Source organism: Rousettus aegyptiacus, unplaced genomic scaffold (genome assembly GCF_014176215.1).
Source record: "Rousettus aegyptiacus isolate mRouAeg1 unplaced genomic scaffold, mRouAeg1.p scaffold_m13_p_2, whole genome shotgun sequence".
Classification (NCBI taxonomy): domain Eukaryota; kingdom Metazoa; phylum Chordata; class Mammalia; order Chiroptera; family Pteropodidae; genus Rousettus; species Rousettus aegyptiacus.
Genome location: NW_023416295.1, coordinates 41,692,948 through 41,710,741, shown reverse-complemented (window position 1 = coordinate 41,710,741; position 17,794 = coordinate 41,692,948). Strand labels below are relative to the sequence as shown.

Here is a 17,794-nt window from a genome sequence, read left to right as displayed (position 1 = left end):
GGTTGAAAGTTTTTCCTCTAAATCAGGAACAAGGGTATCCATTCTCACTATTCCTATTCAACACAATACTGGAAGTCCTATATGGAGCAAGCAGGCAAGAAAAAGAAATAAAGGTGTTAAAATTGAAACAGAAGTAAAGTTGTCTCTATTTGCAGATAACATAATTATATATACATAATATACATACATATATATGTGTGTGCACATATGTGTATATGTATATATGTGTGTATATAAGTATATACATATACATTTATATGTATTATTCTAAGATTCGACCAATAAACTATTAGGTCTAATCAATTAATTCAGTAAAATTGCAGGATAAAAATTAACATACGAAAACCAATAGTGTTTTGATGTACTAACAATAAATTTTCTGAAAAAGAAATAAAGAAATCAATCACACTTACAATAGCATCAAAAACAAATAAAATACTTAGGAATAAATACAACCAGGGGGGTAAAATATCTCTACTCTGAAAACTGTATAATATTCATGAAAGAAATTAAAGAAGACACAAATAAATAGAAAGGTATCCTATGTTCATGGATTGAAAAAATTAATATTGTTAAAATGTCAATAATACCAAAAGCATCTATAGATTCACTGCAATCCCTATCAATAGTCCAATGGTATTTTTTACAGAAGTAAAAAAAAAAAAAAAAAAAAAAAACCCTAAAATTTATATGGAACCAAAAAAGATCACGAATAGATAAAGAAAACCCAAGAAAAGACCAAAGCAGAAGACAATATACTTCCTGATTTCAAAATAAACTATAAAGGTTATAGTATATACCATATATACTATATAGTAATCAAATCAGTATGGTGCTGGCATAAAAATAGACAAATAGGCCAATAGATTAGAATCGAGAGACCAGAAATTAACCCAAGCAGATACAGTAACTAGTATTTGACAAGGGTGCTAAGAATACTCAACCAGTCTCTTCAATAAATAGTGGTGAAATAATCAGATAGGTGCATTTAAAAGAATAAAACTAGAACCCTAATTACACCATTCACAAAAATTAGCAAAATGGATTAAAAACTTAAATGTAAGACTTGAAACCATGAAACTCCTAGAAGAAGAAATAAAATAAAAAATAAACAAGTGGGACTACACTGAATAAAAATTTTGTACAGCAAGAGAAACCATCAAAAAGTGAAAAAGACAACTCATGGAATGAGAAAAATATTTGTAAAGCATATATCTGATAAGGGAGTAATATCCAAAATATAAAAAGAATTCACATAGCTCAATAACAAATAAAATAGGCAAAGGATCTGAATAGGCATTTTCCCAAAGAAGATATATAAAAGGCCAATAGGTACATGAAAAGATGTTTAATATCACTAGCTATTATGGAAATGAAAATTAAAAACATAATGATATATCACCTCACACCTGCTAAAAAGTCCATCATCAAAAGTCAAGAGATGACAAATACTGGCACAGATATGAAGTAAAGAGAACCTTTGTGCGCTATTGGTGGGATTGAAAATTGATACAGCCACTATGAAATTAGCATGAAGGATCCATAAAAAGTTAAAAATAAAACTACTATATGATCCAGCATTTTCACTTCTTGGAATATATCCAAAGAAAATGAAAACAATAATTTGAAAAAGTATCTGTACCCCTACGTTCATAACAGCATTATTTACAATAGCCAAGACATAGAAACAACCTAAGCGTCCATCAATGGATGCTTGTGTTATAAATACAATGGTGTGTGTGTGTGTGTGTGTTTATATATATAATGGAATATATGTACACATACAATGGAATATATATGCACAATGGAATGTATACATACACACACACAATGGAATATTATTCAGCCTTAAAAAAATGAGAAAATCTTACCATTTGTGACAACATAGATGGATCTTGAAAGGATTATGCCAAGTGAAATAAGTGAGGCAGATAAAAAGAAATACTGTATGATCTCACTTATATGTGGAATCTAAAACAAAAACAAAAACAAAACAAAACAACGAAAACTTCATAGACAAAGACCAAATATATGGTTACCGGAGATTAAAGGTAGAGGGAGGGGGAATTGGAGAAAAGTAGTTAAGTTACAATCTTTCAGCTATATGATAAATAAGTACTAGAAATATAACATACCACACGATGACTAGCGTGCATACTGCTCTATCATAAATAGGAACGTTGTTAAGAGAGTAAACCCGAAGGGTTCTCATAACAAGGAGACAAAATTTTCTTCTTTCTTTTCTTTCCATTGTATCTACATGAAATGATGGATGTTAGCAGAACCTGTTGCCATTGATTCATAGGAGATGTAAATCAAACTGTCATGCTGTATGTCTTAAACTTACATTGAGGTATGTTAACTATTTCTCAATAAAACTGGGGTGGGGAAGACCCAGCAGTTGTACTCACAGGCACATAGCTACATAAATTCCTGAACAAGTGTGCCAGAAGACATAGATAAGAAAGCTCATAGTTGCCCCAAACCGGAAACAATCCGTGTGTTTATGTTGAGCAGAATAGATAAGTAATCTGTAGTCAGTCATTCAGCAGTACACTGGAGAGCAAATGCACACCACACAAAAAGCAAAAGGCCAGCTTTGCTACCTCAAAATTATAACCTCAAGGAGATAATAATTAAATAATATTTAAACTCATAATATAATAGCATTTTCTATTTCTGTATCTCAAAAGTTATTTTTACTGAAGGCTTAGGCTTTAGCCTTAGGTAAATACCGATTTTAACACTCAGGTTGTGGTATTCTATCTATGGTACACCTGTAGCTATAAGAAAAAATTATTTCTTGCCTCAGTCTTCTTAGTAATGGGGAAGGCCAGATTCCATTTGCTCTCTGCCATATTCCAAATATACGTAGAATCACCTGATTTATGATAAAGATGACAGTGTAGTGGTGAAAGAATAATCATTTCAATAAATCAAATGGGTTGATTGGATACCCAATTGGAAAAAAGTATCTTTGATCCCTGCCTCATAGTATAGAACAATTCTAGAAGGACTGCAAATCTAAATAATTCAGGAAAAATAGTAAAGCCTTTAAAGGAAAAAGTAAAAGAAAGTTTTCATGGCTTTGGAGTAGGCAATATCCATGATTACTAATTAGGATAAATTCTGGGAAATAGAATTCCTAGGTCCACTTTTGATACATGTTGATGATATGACTTCTAGATAAACTATATTAATTTATACTTCTATCAGCAATATATGAGAATTTTTATTTCCCTGCACCCTCAATAACACTGAGAAAGCTGTTGAAAGAACTCAGTCCATCTGAACAGCACAGCACATTTTGAAATGCACTTATGTGATTATTAACATAATTGGGCAGTTTTTCATATGCATATTGACTATGTATTATAGCTTTTATTTGTGAATTTTCTATTCATGGCCTTTGTTTTTTCATTTTCTCAATTGAAGCTTGTCTCATTGATTTTAAGAGTTTTTTGTATATTAAAAGGTTTAACTCAGTGTCTCATATATTGCAAATATTTTTCTATTTAATCTACCTTTCATTTTGTTCGCGATTATTTTCAGATGTACTTAACTTTTAATTTCAATGTCGCTAAACCTATCTTTTCATTTATGACCACTGCCTTTAGCTTAGAAAAATCTTTCCTTGCCCTATGTTATAGAAATTCTTAGTTTTTATATTTAAGTAGTCCATGGTGGATACAGCATAGGACCTCCAGGAGATGCTGAAACCACAGATAGTAGTGAACCCTACCTATATATACTATGTTTTTTCCTACACATACATACTTACAATAAAGTTTAATTTAAAAATTAGGCTAAGAGATTAACAACAATAAATAATACTAACATCACACTATAATAAAAGTTTTGTGAATGGCTTTGGAACTATTATTAAGTAAAATAAGGGTTACTTGAACGTAAGCACAGCAATATCGAGACAATCTGATAACTGGCTACCAAGTGACTAACAGGTCACAGCTTGGACACACTAGACAAAGGGATGATTCTTTTCCTGGGCAGGACAGAACAGGATGATGAGAGATTTTATTACACTACTCAGATTGGCACACAATTTAAAACTTAAAAATCGTTTATTGTTGAAATTTTCCATTTACTATTTCCATGGGTAACTGAGGTTGAGAAAGCAAAGCCATGGATAAAAGGGGATCACTGTAATTTCATAATTACCAGTATAGTTAAAAACATGGTTCATAAAGAAGAAGAACGCATACAAGGCTAAAAACCAAAACAATCTCTCTTAGTGTAGTCAAGGGCATATAGAACAATGTGTAAATGGCTGGTAGGTGCCTGAAACCTCTACATTGACAGTCATGAAACAGGGGGTAAGATAAAGCAGGAAAGGTTCTTGTTAGGCACTAGTAGAATATTCCTTCCTAATGACTGCAGTGATGAACTGTTTTCCTCTTTAGCTTGCTGAAAGGGACTAGGCTGTCTCAAAGACCATTCCTGTGTAATCTTATCAGAGACAGGAGGACAGGGCCGTCTAGTTTCCTTTCTCATGCTCTGACCCTAGAGGAATAGACATACAGCTGGTAAATAATCTGCATCTAGCTTTTCCAGACACCGTCTCTATTTCACCTACAAAAATTGGGTACTAAAGGTTTGTCGATATCACCACTCTGAAAGCTAAAAGATGAATTGCTGTGAAACCCTGAGCAACTGTCAGATAAAGAAATGATGCTATCATTAATTTACTGGAACAAAGTTTAGGTATCATTTATCATTTGTTCTTTCAAAAGTCAAAGAAGTTGTGTTAATTGTGCTACGGATACATTTTAACATCTGCAGGTATTCGAAAATATATACAAACTTTCCAATAAGGACACCATCTCTGATGATTGCTTTTTCACATAAGAAAGAATTACCTTTGACAATAATTGTGATTTTTCATTCTCTTCTTCAGTTATAATATTTTAAAACTTCATCTGGAATCATTGAAAATGCAATGCTGTATGTGTACACACACACACACACACACACACACACATGCACGCACGCACATGCTCACAATAGTTAATATGAAGACATCAGTGAGTTTGAAGCCAGAACCTACTACGAATAATTTTATCTAGTCTTTGGCAAGTTCTTATCTTTTCCTTGTAGTTACTCTATTACAAGCTATTGCTACTAATAAGGAACAAAGATAGATTTAGACAAGGGATTGTGTTCTGTTGGGTCAAAGCACACAGAAAGTGTAACAGACTTAGAAATAAGAGAAGAAAATAGCAACTCCCAAGGCTCCCTTAAGAATTTAGAACACCAGGTCAAGACTCAAAAGCTGACAGCTTTGGCGGGTGTGATATGGCTGCCAGGAAATGACCCCGCGAGCTCTGTTGGAGAAATTAATCCCAAAGGTACTACAGGCAGAAGATGACCCAATTACTGAGAGGAAGGTCAGGTATATAAAAGATGATGAGAACAAGCCATGAAGACTCAAATAGCAGAGCAATTGAGACTGTCGGATTTTGATTATGAGTCAAAATCAGAAACTGTCCAAAAGAGAAATGGAGAAAATGCCTTGTTGAAAATCAGTGTCCTCATGTGGAGGAAAGACCAATCCTCCAAGTTTCAAACGAAAGAGGAACCTCCAGGTTCATTATGTCATCACTCCACTGCTCGTTGGAACGGATGGGAAATAGAGAAGGCAGGTAACAGTGACCTAGGAAAGGGATGTGCAGAATAGGAGTCTGATGACAAAAACGTTGATTTTGCTTGAACTTTTAATTTATTGCCACTTCTGACTACCTGTTCTTTCCATATTGATTTTCTTTTAAATGGTCTTTTGCCCTTTTAAAACTGATTTTTAAAAATGTTCCTTGGCCAAACATCTCCACTGCTTCTGATGTTCCATTTGATGACATTTAAAGTCTTTGTATTCTCACTCTCCTCCTGAAAGAAATGACTATGTTGACTTTATTACGGGGGGGGGGGGGGGGGAGACTAGAAAAATAGGGAAAGCCAAATTAATTTGTTGCCCCTAAAGTAATTGCTGAATCCACTCTATAAAATGTTCATGAAGTACATTCCCCCAACTATTTTTAGACAGTCTTAATTTCAAAGTTATGAAGTTGTTAAAATCACTCTGATTTATACTTAGAAAAACTTTGAAAATGAACAGCTTGTGTACAATTTGTTCAGCCACTCTAAATCTTTTATCTACTGGTGACTACAACAGACTGCAGACCAATTTCATGTTTTCAAATACATAAATGGGTACAAGTATTTTTGATTTATAGGTAGCTAGCAATCGACCATCCTTTGCACCTAGGGATTGTGGAGGCATGGTAGGTACAAACTACCTGGGCTAGACTGGTTTTACTAGTTTGAATTCTTGGAACACTATGCTCACGTCAACAAGTGAAGTTCACATGGTATTCTACCACCAAGAAAAATTAAGCGAGAACCTTAAGGATTTTTTAAAAGAACATCCTTCAATCTCCAAAGTTACACAGAAATATCTATCAAACTTTCTTCTTCTCTTTCCTCTCACCTCAATGACTCCAATGAAGAATGTAAAATAAACAAAAATGGTAAACACATTCATAGTATGTTGGAATATAGTTTTAAAAGAATTCATGCCAAATACACAAGAATGTTTGCCTATTTGGGGATGGGGGGGGAGAGGAATGGGAATAAAAGGAAATAAACACAAGGAAGGAGCTATTTTCGAACCAGTGATGAGTGAAAGCGTGCTCTGACTTGAGGAGTGTGATTAACTCGACTCTCTACATTTGAGTTTAGAAAAATAAAATAAAAAACAATTTTTGTTTTGAAATCACTATGTGATGGTGAATAATGTAGTATTATGACCCAGGACATGAGGTTCACATAGTAAGATTCCCGTAGCTCCAAGAGAAGCATTGATTTGCAAGCTTAGTCTGGTTATGAGCAGAGAAAGAATTTTCCCTTCCATTCTTACACTGGTTGATAAAATCTAAAATAGGCAATATTTTTTCTTGAAGAATTTCCCTCTCTTGTCTTTTTAGATTACTTCTCTAGGATTTTTATGCTTTGTTCTGCATCCTCACTCAAGCCTATCCCTGACTTAATTCATATTAAGTTGTTATTGAAAAAGACCTCTTTGTCAAAATGAAATGAATCTCTAATGCAACTGGGTTTAATACAGGTGCACATCAAAAACACCCAGGGAGCATTTACCAAAACTCCGTATGTCCAAGCTCTACCCCTGCAGAATCTCAGTATTTGGAATCTGTGTAATTGGTAGAATGGAAAAGAAAAAAAGTATTTTGGAATGGTAATAAACTCAGGTGTCCAGCTGGCCCTGAGTATTTATTTATCCATGTGTCTCTCTACCTCCCATTCCCGCCATATCAGATCTAAAGACTTCCAAGCCATTTGCCTACAAGAAACAGGAGACCAGTACCACTGCCTATGGCATCTCTCATCTGTTTCTCAACCTAACAAACACTCTTAGCATCATGTGGAAGCAAGTGACAGTACTGTCAGCCACCTGATAGTTGAGTTACCTTGAGAAACTATGCATCTGACTGGGCATCAAATTCCTCTTCTGTAAAGAGAGAAGAATGAACTAGATGACCTCTAAAATGCCTCCCTGTTCCAAAATTCCAAAAATTTATACAGCTTCGTTTTTATTTGTTGTTTGTTTTTCTCATAGGAGGAAATTATAATGCATAACTTAATTTGTTGGCAATATTTTATTGCCTTGGAAAAATGATCAGCTCTGATCCTTCTGATCTACAACTCATCCTTCGCAGAAAACCCAACAAGTGCTACTGTCAGTTCTGGGTTTGTACAGAGAATACTCTGTCTCATCTCACTTAGGGATTGAGTGGGAGGCAGCAGGCAATATTTCAAAATGCACACTGACATTTAATTATACAAAAATTTCCTTCCGCGATCACTTCTCTTGCCAGGCTGATTCTGATCTACTTGAACATTTTTCCTTTTTGTTGACTCCTAGTTTTCTGGTCCTTATTGAGAACAATCAGAAGTAAGCTTCAAAAACTAGATTTGTAGTCTTGCTATTTCTTTCTCTAATAGAATCTTTCAGTGACACTCATTTGCAAAAATGATGTTTCTTCCTGAGACTTATCTGAATCCCTAACATTCATACTGACATTATCAAAATGTGAATATTTCAAAAATCTATATCAAATATAAAGTAAGATATATCAAATATCACTTAAAAGTTTAGGTGGAGATTCTGGCAAAATGTGAATGGAAATGGATCATTCCGTTTTAGCTGATTAAACACTGAAATGATTCAGCATAAAGATAAGCCAGGACTAGGACTACAATGAGATAAGTGAGGCACTTGCCTCAGGTATGGAATTTACGGGAGCATGAAAAATCTCAATGATCGAGATAAACCATATGTTAAACCAATATTTTAGATCAATAACAGTGATGCGGCAAGCCATATTGGAATCTGACACCAAAGGAAAACCTTTTTTAATACTAACTTTATCTTAATTTAAAATTTTAATATTCTCTTTATCGTGGATTTTTAAAATCAATTTTGATGTTTTTGAAATATTGAAATAAAATATTATTTACATCGATTACTAAATTTTGGACATCTCCTTAAAGCCCTAAAATATGCACCCATGGCAAGTGCCTTCTTCACTTCACATTAGTCCTGGTCCCAGAACAACTTACCTCTATGTTAAGCCACACATGAATATTACTGCATCCTGTTCTTAATAGACAGGGACTGCCACAACAACTCTAATTATTTCTATTATAGTTATTATTTGTGTGTGTGCCTCTTCTAAGTGATGGATATCATTTCAATAATTTATTTTAACGCAGCAACTGAAGAAGTAGGGGGTTCTATTTTTACATAAGAGAAAAATCAAACTCTGAAAGGTGAAAATAATCTGACAAGGGATATACCTCATGTAAATTCTATTATTAAAGGAGATAAAGGGAGGGAGAAAGAAAAGAGAGGAAGAAAAGGAAATAAGGAAGAAGAGAGGAAGATGAAAACATAGCCCAGGGATGTTCAAATTCAAAGTGCCGAAGACTCATGGTAAATTTGCTTAAAATATAGATTATCAAGCTGATCTCTATAAATATGAATTAAACAAGGCCTAGGGCAACTCTCAGAATCTGCATTTTAAGTGATTCTAATGCAGGTGTTCTAAGGACCACATATTGAAAAACGATGATGAGAAGCACCCACCTGGCAGAAAATGGACTATGTATCTGGAACACATTTTCTCATAATCCCCCTAATGAACTTTAAGGTAAAAAATTAATTCTTCTTTTTTTACATAGGAGGAGAAAAAGTCCAAGATGATAAGATAATTGCAATCTCAAGTGTTAAGTGAGTGGAAAAATCGTAATTTAACTTGGATCCTTCTAACTCCAAATTTCAAGCTCTTTCCATTGTTATATTCGATGCCTTTCTGTTCAGGGAGTGCTACCGCATACCAGAGATACAAGATCGTATCAAGGAATCTAAATTAGCCAAAGATGGTTTTCAACCTGCAGTGGCAGGCAGCTGGGACAGATGTCAGCAGTGTGCACAGGTGAAAGGGAAAGGTAAAGAATGTTGGAGCGAGGATGAGGAAGAACACTTTCGAAGGTAGAAAGTAATGTTTCGTACATGCAATCATTTTATTTTTCAGTTTAAAATTCAAAATGAGAAGTGTAACCATTATGCCACTGGTACCAATTATATGAGTGAATGACATAATATAGATATGATAGTAATTTAGTTTGATGAGGGAAGAGTAATATCTTGTTTTCTAGTTTAAGCCTACATTAGCCCATTTTCTAATTTAAGCCTGCATTTCTGGATTTATCCCCCATTCTGCCTTTCTGTGCCTTCTGTCTTTGATCCTGAACTCAAGCTGTTCTTACTGAGCCAGTCTTCCGTTTTTATATGAAGTCAGAATTACTTGAAATCCATCTCCCCCAGGGAAATCACTCTGTTTAACTCAATATCAATCCCAAACTTGACACCTTACCATTATGTCCACCTAAACTTCACTTGTGTTTATACACATAATATATAGCACACTTATTATTTATGTACCCATTCCTGTGTTGTTTAGCCTAATAATGTATCTAGGTCATGGCTAGATTTGTAAACAGATTTCCAGTCTTTGGAAATATCTCAATACTCTAAAATTTAATTACAGAAACTCTATTACCTAATAAAATGCTACATACAATGAAAAGGATCAATGAGCATAAAGAGCATAATTAAAAAGTTACAATTTTGTAGGACAATAGCTCTGAAATGCTATCACTTACCTGTCACTGAAATGAGTTTTTCTCCAAAAAGGAATATATTTATAGACTTCTAATATTTAAGAACTGATAGACTCTTGCTATTTCTCTAGATCTTTTTGGAAGAAGAAGTGGAAGAAAGAAGGATAAGTTATAGTCTTGAGAAACTTAAAATTTTATTGAGGAAATAAAAACCAATGTTCATAATATTAGGCCAAGTTACATTGAATCTACAATCAGAATAGAGGCAAGAGGGAGCAATATGACTTCAAGAGTCATCTAGAATGAGATAGGAACACTGCTGGGCAGATGTAAAGGAGAAGAAATTGAGGCTAAAACACCGAGAGAAGTAATGGCTTAAGATGAGCCAGGGGTGTCATCAGCCCAAATAGGACATGAAGTTATGAAAGTATGTAATGAGGAGGCTGTGTGGAGGGGAGTTTAAAAAGAAAATGAATGAGAGACTAAGAAATAAAAAGAACAGTTATAAAACTCGCATCAAAGAATTCTGATTAAGAAGGAAGAGGCCATTGAGGGCAACTGAAAATGTGTTCTAGAGAGAATGACTCAAAGGACTTTGAAGATAGACTACAAAGAGCCTGCAATTAAGAAAAGAGGGATAACTTCTTCTGGGGTGAGTTCCCAGAAGAAGGAGGTAAGGATGGAATGTAGAATATGGTAGACAAGAAGAAAACGCCTGAGAAGGAAGATCTGGAGGCATAGAATTGCTGGGGAAAGTTGGAGGCATAAGAGGGAACTCACCCCAGATGGTTTCCATCATTGTCATTATGTGGGAGGTGAGATCATCTCCTGAAGGCAAAAAGGGAGTGGGGGAAGATGAGAATGTCTGGTTAACTGTGGTGGCGAGTTTTACAGGGTATCGGTGCCATCGTCATCATCTATGGCTACACTGTGCTTTGTGTGCTAAATCTTATATAAATTACTCTTATACAGCAAGACTATAAATATTATATAAAGAGATAGCTATAGCTTCTCCCTCAAGACCATAAAGTATAAACACTGTAAAGTCTAGATATATTTAAAGGTCTAGAAGGAAATCCCAATTTTCATTCTTTACCAATTTTTTTTTATATTCTGAGTCAACAAACTTTTAAAAAAAAAATTATTAAATTGGATTATTACCAAATGTTTAGAATTGAAAAGCAGTGGTGTCATGACTTGTATTGGAAGATCTTAATACTTGACATATAAATCAGAGAGCTAACATTGTCTTTTTGATAAAAGTAACCATATTTTAAAGTATGGACCAATCCCTAGCTTAATTAAAAATTTCTATGACCTTCCACATGTCAGGAAGCTGTTCAAAAACTATATAGTAAGTAAGAAGCATTTCTGGGCATAATAGTTTTTAAATTTAAACCAGAGAACAGACTGCTAAGGACCATGCTAAATTTATTTCCCTTTTTTCTCCATGAGACAGAAACAAAGAAGAATTTAACTTAGTTATCCTTGCTGGAGGTATAGGAAAATCCACCCATAGAAATGGGGGGGAAATGACGAATTTTAAGTTTGAAGGACATGTACTCTTCTATCGGTCTTGGAGAAATTTGTAGCCAATATCTAAATAATCACAGGCTAACCAGAAATTAAAATTCCTAGTATTTCTTTTACCTTCCTTAAAGGATGGCTTCATTATGTTTTTATCGTTTTATTAATTTCAGCAACAGTGCCCAAGTTGCTTCCATTTCAATGAAGTGGGAGACAAAAGATACCTGGGATACCTGGCTCAATCAAGGCTTCCCAAATCTCTATAATTTTGAAGCACAAAAACTTAGTTTAGCCTCCTGTGCTGCTATTTTACCAATACAGCTTCAATGATCACAAATTATAGTTGTTCCCAGAAATGGAGAGGGTCACTTTACAGAAGAGTTAACTGACTTGAGATTTTAAATTTACTTGCTTGGAGATTACTTATGCAAAATGTTCTCACAGTCCACAGACAACCTGAGCATTCACCTTTTAAAAGATTTTATCAGCTTCTCTGGCTCTTAAATGAGGGAGTTATCTCCTTGGGGAACAGAACATCAGAGTTTTATCCAAGCGCTGTCTCCACTACTTAGAACTGAAAACACTATTTCCCATTTACTGTGGGTTTCCCACTCCTCTGGGCACACACATGATAATGAGAAGGTCATACTTTAAGATATTACATCTATCCCCTTCCTTCCAGCAGCGCACCACGCAGATACACTATGCCAGGGAAAACTGCCTTGGAACAATTCATTAGGAAGAATATTAAAATAAAACTTGCCATCTGTGGGGAAGGGAAATAGCTTGCCTCATTAAATATTCAAACAGTGGCTAGTATTTCCTTGGAGCAGGCTAACTAGTTTTGGAGTCTCTTATTTAGTCAACATGCAAATTACAATCTTCCCCAAAAGACTGGAATTGAGACAAAGAATGCCGATCAAGAAAATGGATATATATATACACACACATACATATATATATATATATATATATATATATATATATATATACACACACAGCATTTTCACTCAAAATCTCCCCTATTAAGTATTCAGACTGAATATGTCAGCACTGAAAGCCAAAAGGGCTGCATTACAAGTCTGCCTATATCCTCTGCTAGCTGTATCTTAGTTTAAGATATTTAATCGCTTGGTATGATTCGAAAAGCGAAGGCAATAAAATTTCTTCAGAGGATTCCGGTAAATTTGAAGCAAGATAACATACATAAAGTGACTAGAATAACTGTTTTGTACATAACTTAATACTTAATAAATGTTAACTACATCTTGTTATGAATGTACTTTTAAGAATGGGGTAAAAAAAATCCCCAACCTAAAGCCCTTCTTTTTTTTTTTTTTTTTTTTTTTCAGGCGAGGCAACCTTTGTTTGACCTCACAGATTGCAAGGACCTTGTCTGCTGACAATCCCTTATTTTTTACACCTACAGAACCTGGTCTTCTTAGGTGGTCTCCCATCCAAGTACTAACCAGGCCCAACTCTGCTTAGCTTCCGAGATCAGATGGGATCGGGATGGTTCAGGGTGACATGGCTGTATACCTAAAGCCCTTCTTATAATAATAATTATTCCACGTAAATGACTACTTATCTCTATGATATGATCTCTGAGATTGATCTTAAGTGATATTCCTTTATTATCTTATTATAAAATATTTAAAGCATAAAAAAAGTAGAGAGATTAGTTCATCCTCAGTTTTAATAAATATTATCTTGTGCTGCATCTGCCATTTCTCCTCCCTACAAATTAGTTTGAAGCAAATTCCAGAATTAGTATCATTTCACCCATAAGTATTTCAGTATCTCTAAAAGATGTGGATTGGAAAAAAAAAAAAAAAAAAACAGTACTGGTGTCACATATCAATACTATTAATAATTCTTGATATCATCAAATATCTACTGAGCATTCAAATTTCCCCGACTGTCATATGCATGTTTGTTTTTTAAATCTGACAGTTTGTTGGATCAGGATTTGAATAAGGCCCCTACACCGTAGTTGGTTGATATGCCTTTGAAGATTATTTTACTCTACAATTCCCCTTCCTGTTTTTTTTTTTTTTCTTGCAATTTATTTGCTGCAGAAACCAAGGTGTTGGTATGTTAGAGCTCTCCACAGCATAGACTTTCCTGATTGCATCCCTCTGGTGTATTTTATGCATTCTTCTGGTTTTCTTTTCTTTCTGAAAACTGGTAATCAGATAATCAGATCTAGAGGCCTGATCAAATTGAGGTCTAATCTTTATCATGAGTAAAGCCTCAGATTTTACTGTGGACTTCCACCAGGAAGCACATGATGCCTCTTCGTCTCCCTTTTTGTGACTTTGGCAGCTGCTTGGTGGGAATTACCTGAATCTATTATTGCAAAATGGAAATATTCTATCATTCATTCTTCATTTATTAGCTAGTACAGTCCTTCAAAAAGAAAAGGCTCTCATCAATTCTTGATCTCCCAAAAAGGCTGGAAAATTGCTTTATTTCTTTCCTGTATTTTTTTTTTTCAAAATACTGAGTTTGGTTTGGTAGCAACGTGCACAAGTGGCCATTAAGGGGTCTATTTTTTTTTGGGGGGGGTATCATTATAAACTTGTATGTTTTAACATGTCTGATGTGTTTTAATCATTTACAGATATTACTCTATTGCTGATCAAATTATTCCTTGCTTAGTAAGAGCCCATTCAATTTGATTCCTGAGTCCTCTTGACACAAATCTAGTAGTCTTTATAGTTCCTCACTTTCCATCTCATCTTTCATTTCCTGGTAGCCATTTCTCCAAGGACCCTAGATCCTTTAACGTGGAAATGGCATTTAGATACCACATTCTGGGGGCTAGGGCTATTCATCGTTATGCAATTAGTCATTCTTTCTAAGCCTTTCTAGTGGACAGAGCTAGAAAATATTTTTTAAAAAATGCGTCACAGGTTCATACTGATATTGTAATTCAAATTCAGGACTACAAGGTTTCTATTAACCCCATTCATCTTCACTGATATGCATCTTTATCTTCCTTCTCCAGTGTCTTAAATTCCCATCCTCAAGGACACCAACATAATTACTCATCAGTTTTATCTCACAATACTAGTCTCAGGATCACAGTATGATTACTACCCCCACCAACACATTTACAGTAAATAACTTCAACTCTGCTTGTGTTACTTTTGTTCTCAGGGTGTATATCCCTAAATAGGGATAGTCAAATTACTGTGATTTAAAGTTTTAAGAGGTTATTTTCTATATGTTTATGCCACCAATTTGTTATATAAGTTACTTGTTTCATTTTCCTTTTAACTTTTAGGGATTGCTTTTTACATTTAATTTTTTAAATAATTACTTTAAACACATTGCTCCAAATCATATCTACAAAAAAGATGTACTCAAGCAATTCTAACTTATCTACTTATCCCACCTTCCCCTATAAGAATATTTTATATTGAATAATTCATTAATTTTACTTAATATAAATACACTTCCTTCTTATAGAAATGACAATGGTAGTATAATAATGATAAAGATTATCCATCTTTATTTCACTCAATAGTTCTTGCATCATATAACTTTCTTCAGTTATTATACTGAAACAATTATTTATGCTAGTTATGATACTATAATGATTATCAGATATTATTGTCGCACACGTGAAATTCAGCAATGTAGTCTAATAAAAAAGGCATCCCATTTCGTGTTTAAATACCAACTAATGATTTGTTTTAAAAGCACATCTTTTGACCCTCTTAGCCCATTTCATCCACTTTTTGGGATCAAAAGATACAAACCTCCAGTCATAAAAACATGAGGGGATGTACGCCACGGTGACTATAGGTAATAATACTGTACTGTATATTTTAAAGGTGATAAGAGAATAGATCTTAAATATTCTCATTATAAGAAAAAATATTGCAACTACGTATGGTGATAGATGTTAACTAGACTTATTGTGGTGATCATTTTGCAATACAGTTGGCACCTGAACAATGTAGGGTCTAGGGGTCCTGATCCCCCAAAACAGGTGAAAATTCAGGTATAACTTTTGATTGCTCCAAAACTTACAGTCTTCCCTCAGTATCTCATGGGAGATTGGTTCCAGGGCCCCCCACCGAGAACAAAATCTGCAGATGCTGAAGTCCCTTATATAAAATGGCACAGAACAATGCATGCAGTTGGCCCTCCGCATCTGTGAATTCCCTACCTCAGATGGAAAAAAAAACTGTTTCTGATCTGCAGTTGGTTAAATTCACGAATGTGAAACCTGGACATATAGAGGGTCCACTGTATATTTACTGAAAAAAACTATGTTGTACAACTGACACTAATATAAATGCTATGTCAATCACACCTCAATGAGGAAAATAACACCACATCTTTCACCTTCATTTAAGGTACCAGTGTGAAAGAGAACACTCATAAAGCCATTTCTCTTAAAAGCTGGCTGTTTCTTTTAGAGCCAGTGTTATATTCCTTTACACGAAAATCTGTCAAAAATTAGTATACAAATTCTCTTATCCACTTTAAGCATTTGTAAGAGCAAATATCCCATTAACTAAAATCTCGTAAAGAGCTCTAGAATGTATGTAAGTTATTTTTTTTTTACCAGTTTCCTTATTTACAAAAATCTGATAATGGAAAACTCTAGAGTCAGAAGAACTGAATAAAATTCTTAGATGAGCAGCTACTTAGTTGGATGACTTTAGGTAAGTCATTTCATCTCTTAGAACTTGAATTTTCCCATCAGTCAAGTAGAGATAATACTGCCAATGCCAGAATGTTGTTGTGAGAAAGAAATAATTATTTGAATGCAGCTTATAAACCCATAATACTCTGCAAATGCAAAGCATAATAAATAGGGAATTAAATGGCTGGTTTGATAAAATCCAATCTTAAAGCTTTAATTTGTTTGTTTAAAATGATGGTAACATCTGACTGTGAATGAGAGCTTTACAATCATCCAAACTGATGTCTGGAAACTGACTTTTGCCTGAACATAACTTGGTTATAAATATCTGTCTTTAGATTTGACATTCAATTCTGAGATGAATCAAACATGTTTCAGAATTTTAATCTGACATCCAAGAGCTAAAACTCTAAAAGCAGATAAAACATTTTGGAAAAAAAATGAGGCAAACTGTTAATCTCAAGTGACTTTTAATTCCAACTCTGATTATTCAATATAGAAAACTCATCTTCATATTTTTGAAAATTCATCTCCAAAGCTTTTACATAATCTAAAGTGGAAAAGAAATGGATCTATATTTTATGTTAAGGAAAAATAAAACACTAAAATTAATCCCTTTTCTTCCTAAAACTTTTTTAAAAGACATAAACTTCATTAGACTATGCTACTGAATGTTTTCAATGTGATTCAGCAGACGACGAATAGGAATAAATAAGATATTTACGACACTGCATTAAAAATCACCTATGTTCATAGTGACATTTTTTGGCTGTTACAAATCATATCCAGTGAAAATATTCTTTCTGTTAATGAACTCTGAGTCTGGTTCCTGTTTATAATTATAGTCGAAGAAATCTACCTCCTTGTTTTTAAGCAGGAATCTGCTTTAGGGAGTGCACACTGAAAAGTTATACCTAAGTTTGCACGTAAAAATAAACACTGTATATACATTTTTTAGCTCTAAACTTCACAATTACACATTCTTTCTTTCCACTTAAATCCTGCATGCTGCCAACAGTTATGCATATAAACCACCAATCCAAGCATGAGTCGTTCACTGGGGAAGGGAAGGGAGAAAAGTTTAGTTATGAAAATTTTCACACACATGCAAAAATAGCAAAAATAAGTCAATGAGCCTCCACATAGCTATCACCCAGATTTAATGATATAAATAACTTATTACATTTACATCATCGAGCTTCACAGAATCCTTTTAAAGTAAATCTCAGACTTCAGGCACATGTCAGCACACATCTCTAAAAAGGATGGACATTTTCTTACATAAATACAAAGTCTAATCCACCATACCAAAATTGCCAATGATTCCTTGATTTCATTTGTTACCCAGTTGGTATGTTCAATCAGGATACAAATAAAGTCAACACATTA

The 17,794-nt window shown here is 34.2% G+C and overlaps 1 protein-coding gene and 1 pseudogene across 4 annotated transcripts in view; both read right to left on the bottom strand.

Annotated features, from left to right (window-relative positions):
* The window catches only part of ZNF385B (zinc finger protein 385B), a 351,566-nt gene that overhangs the window by 277,245 nt on the left and 56,527 nt on the right, over positions 1–17,794 (bottom strand). The gene's annotated exons all lie outside the window — the stretch shown is intronic.
* On the bottom strand, positions 13,163–13,281 carry LOC118614561 (annotated as a pseudogene).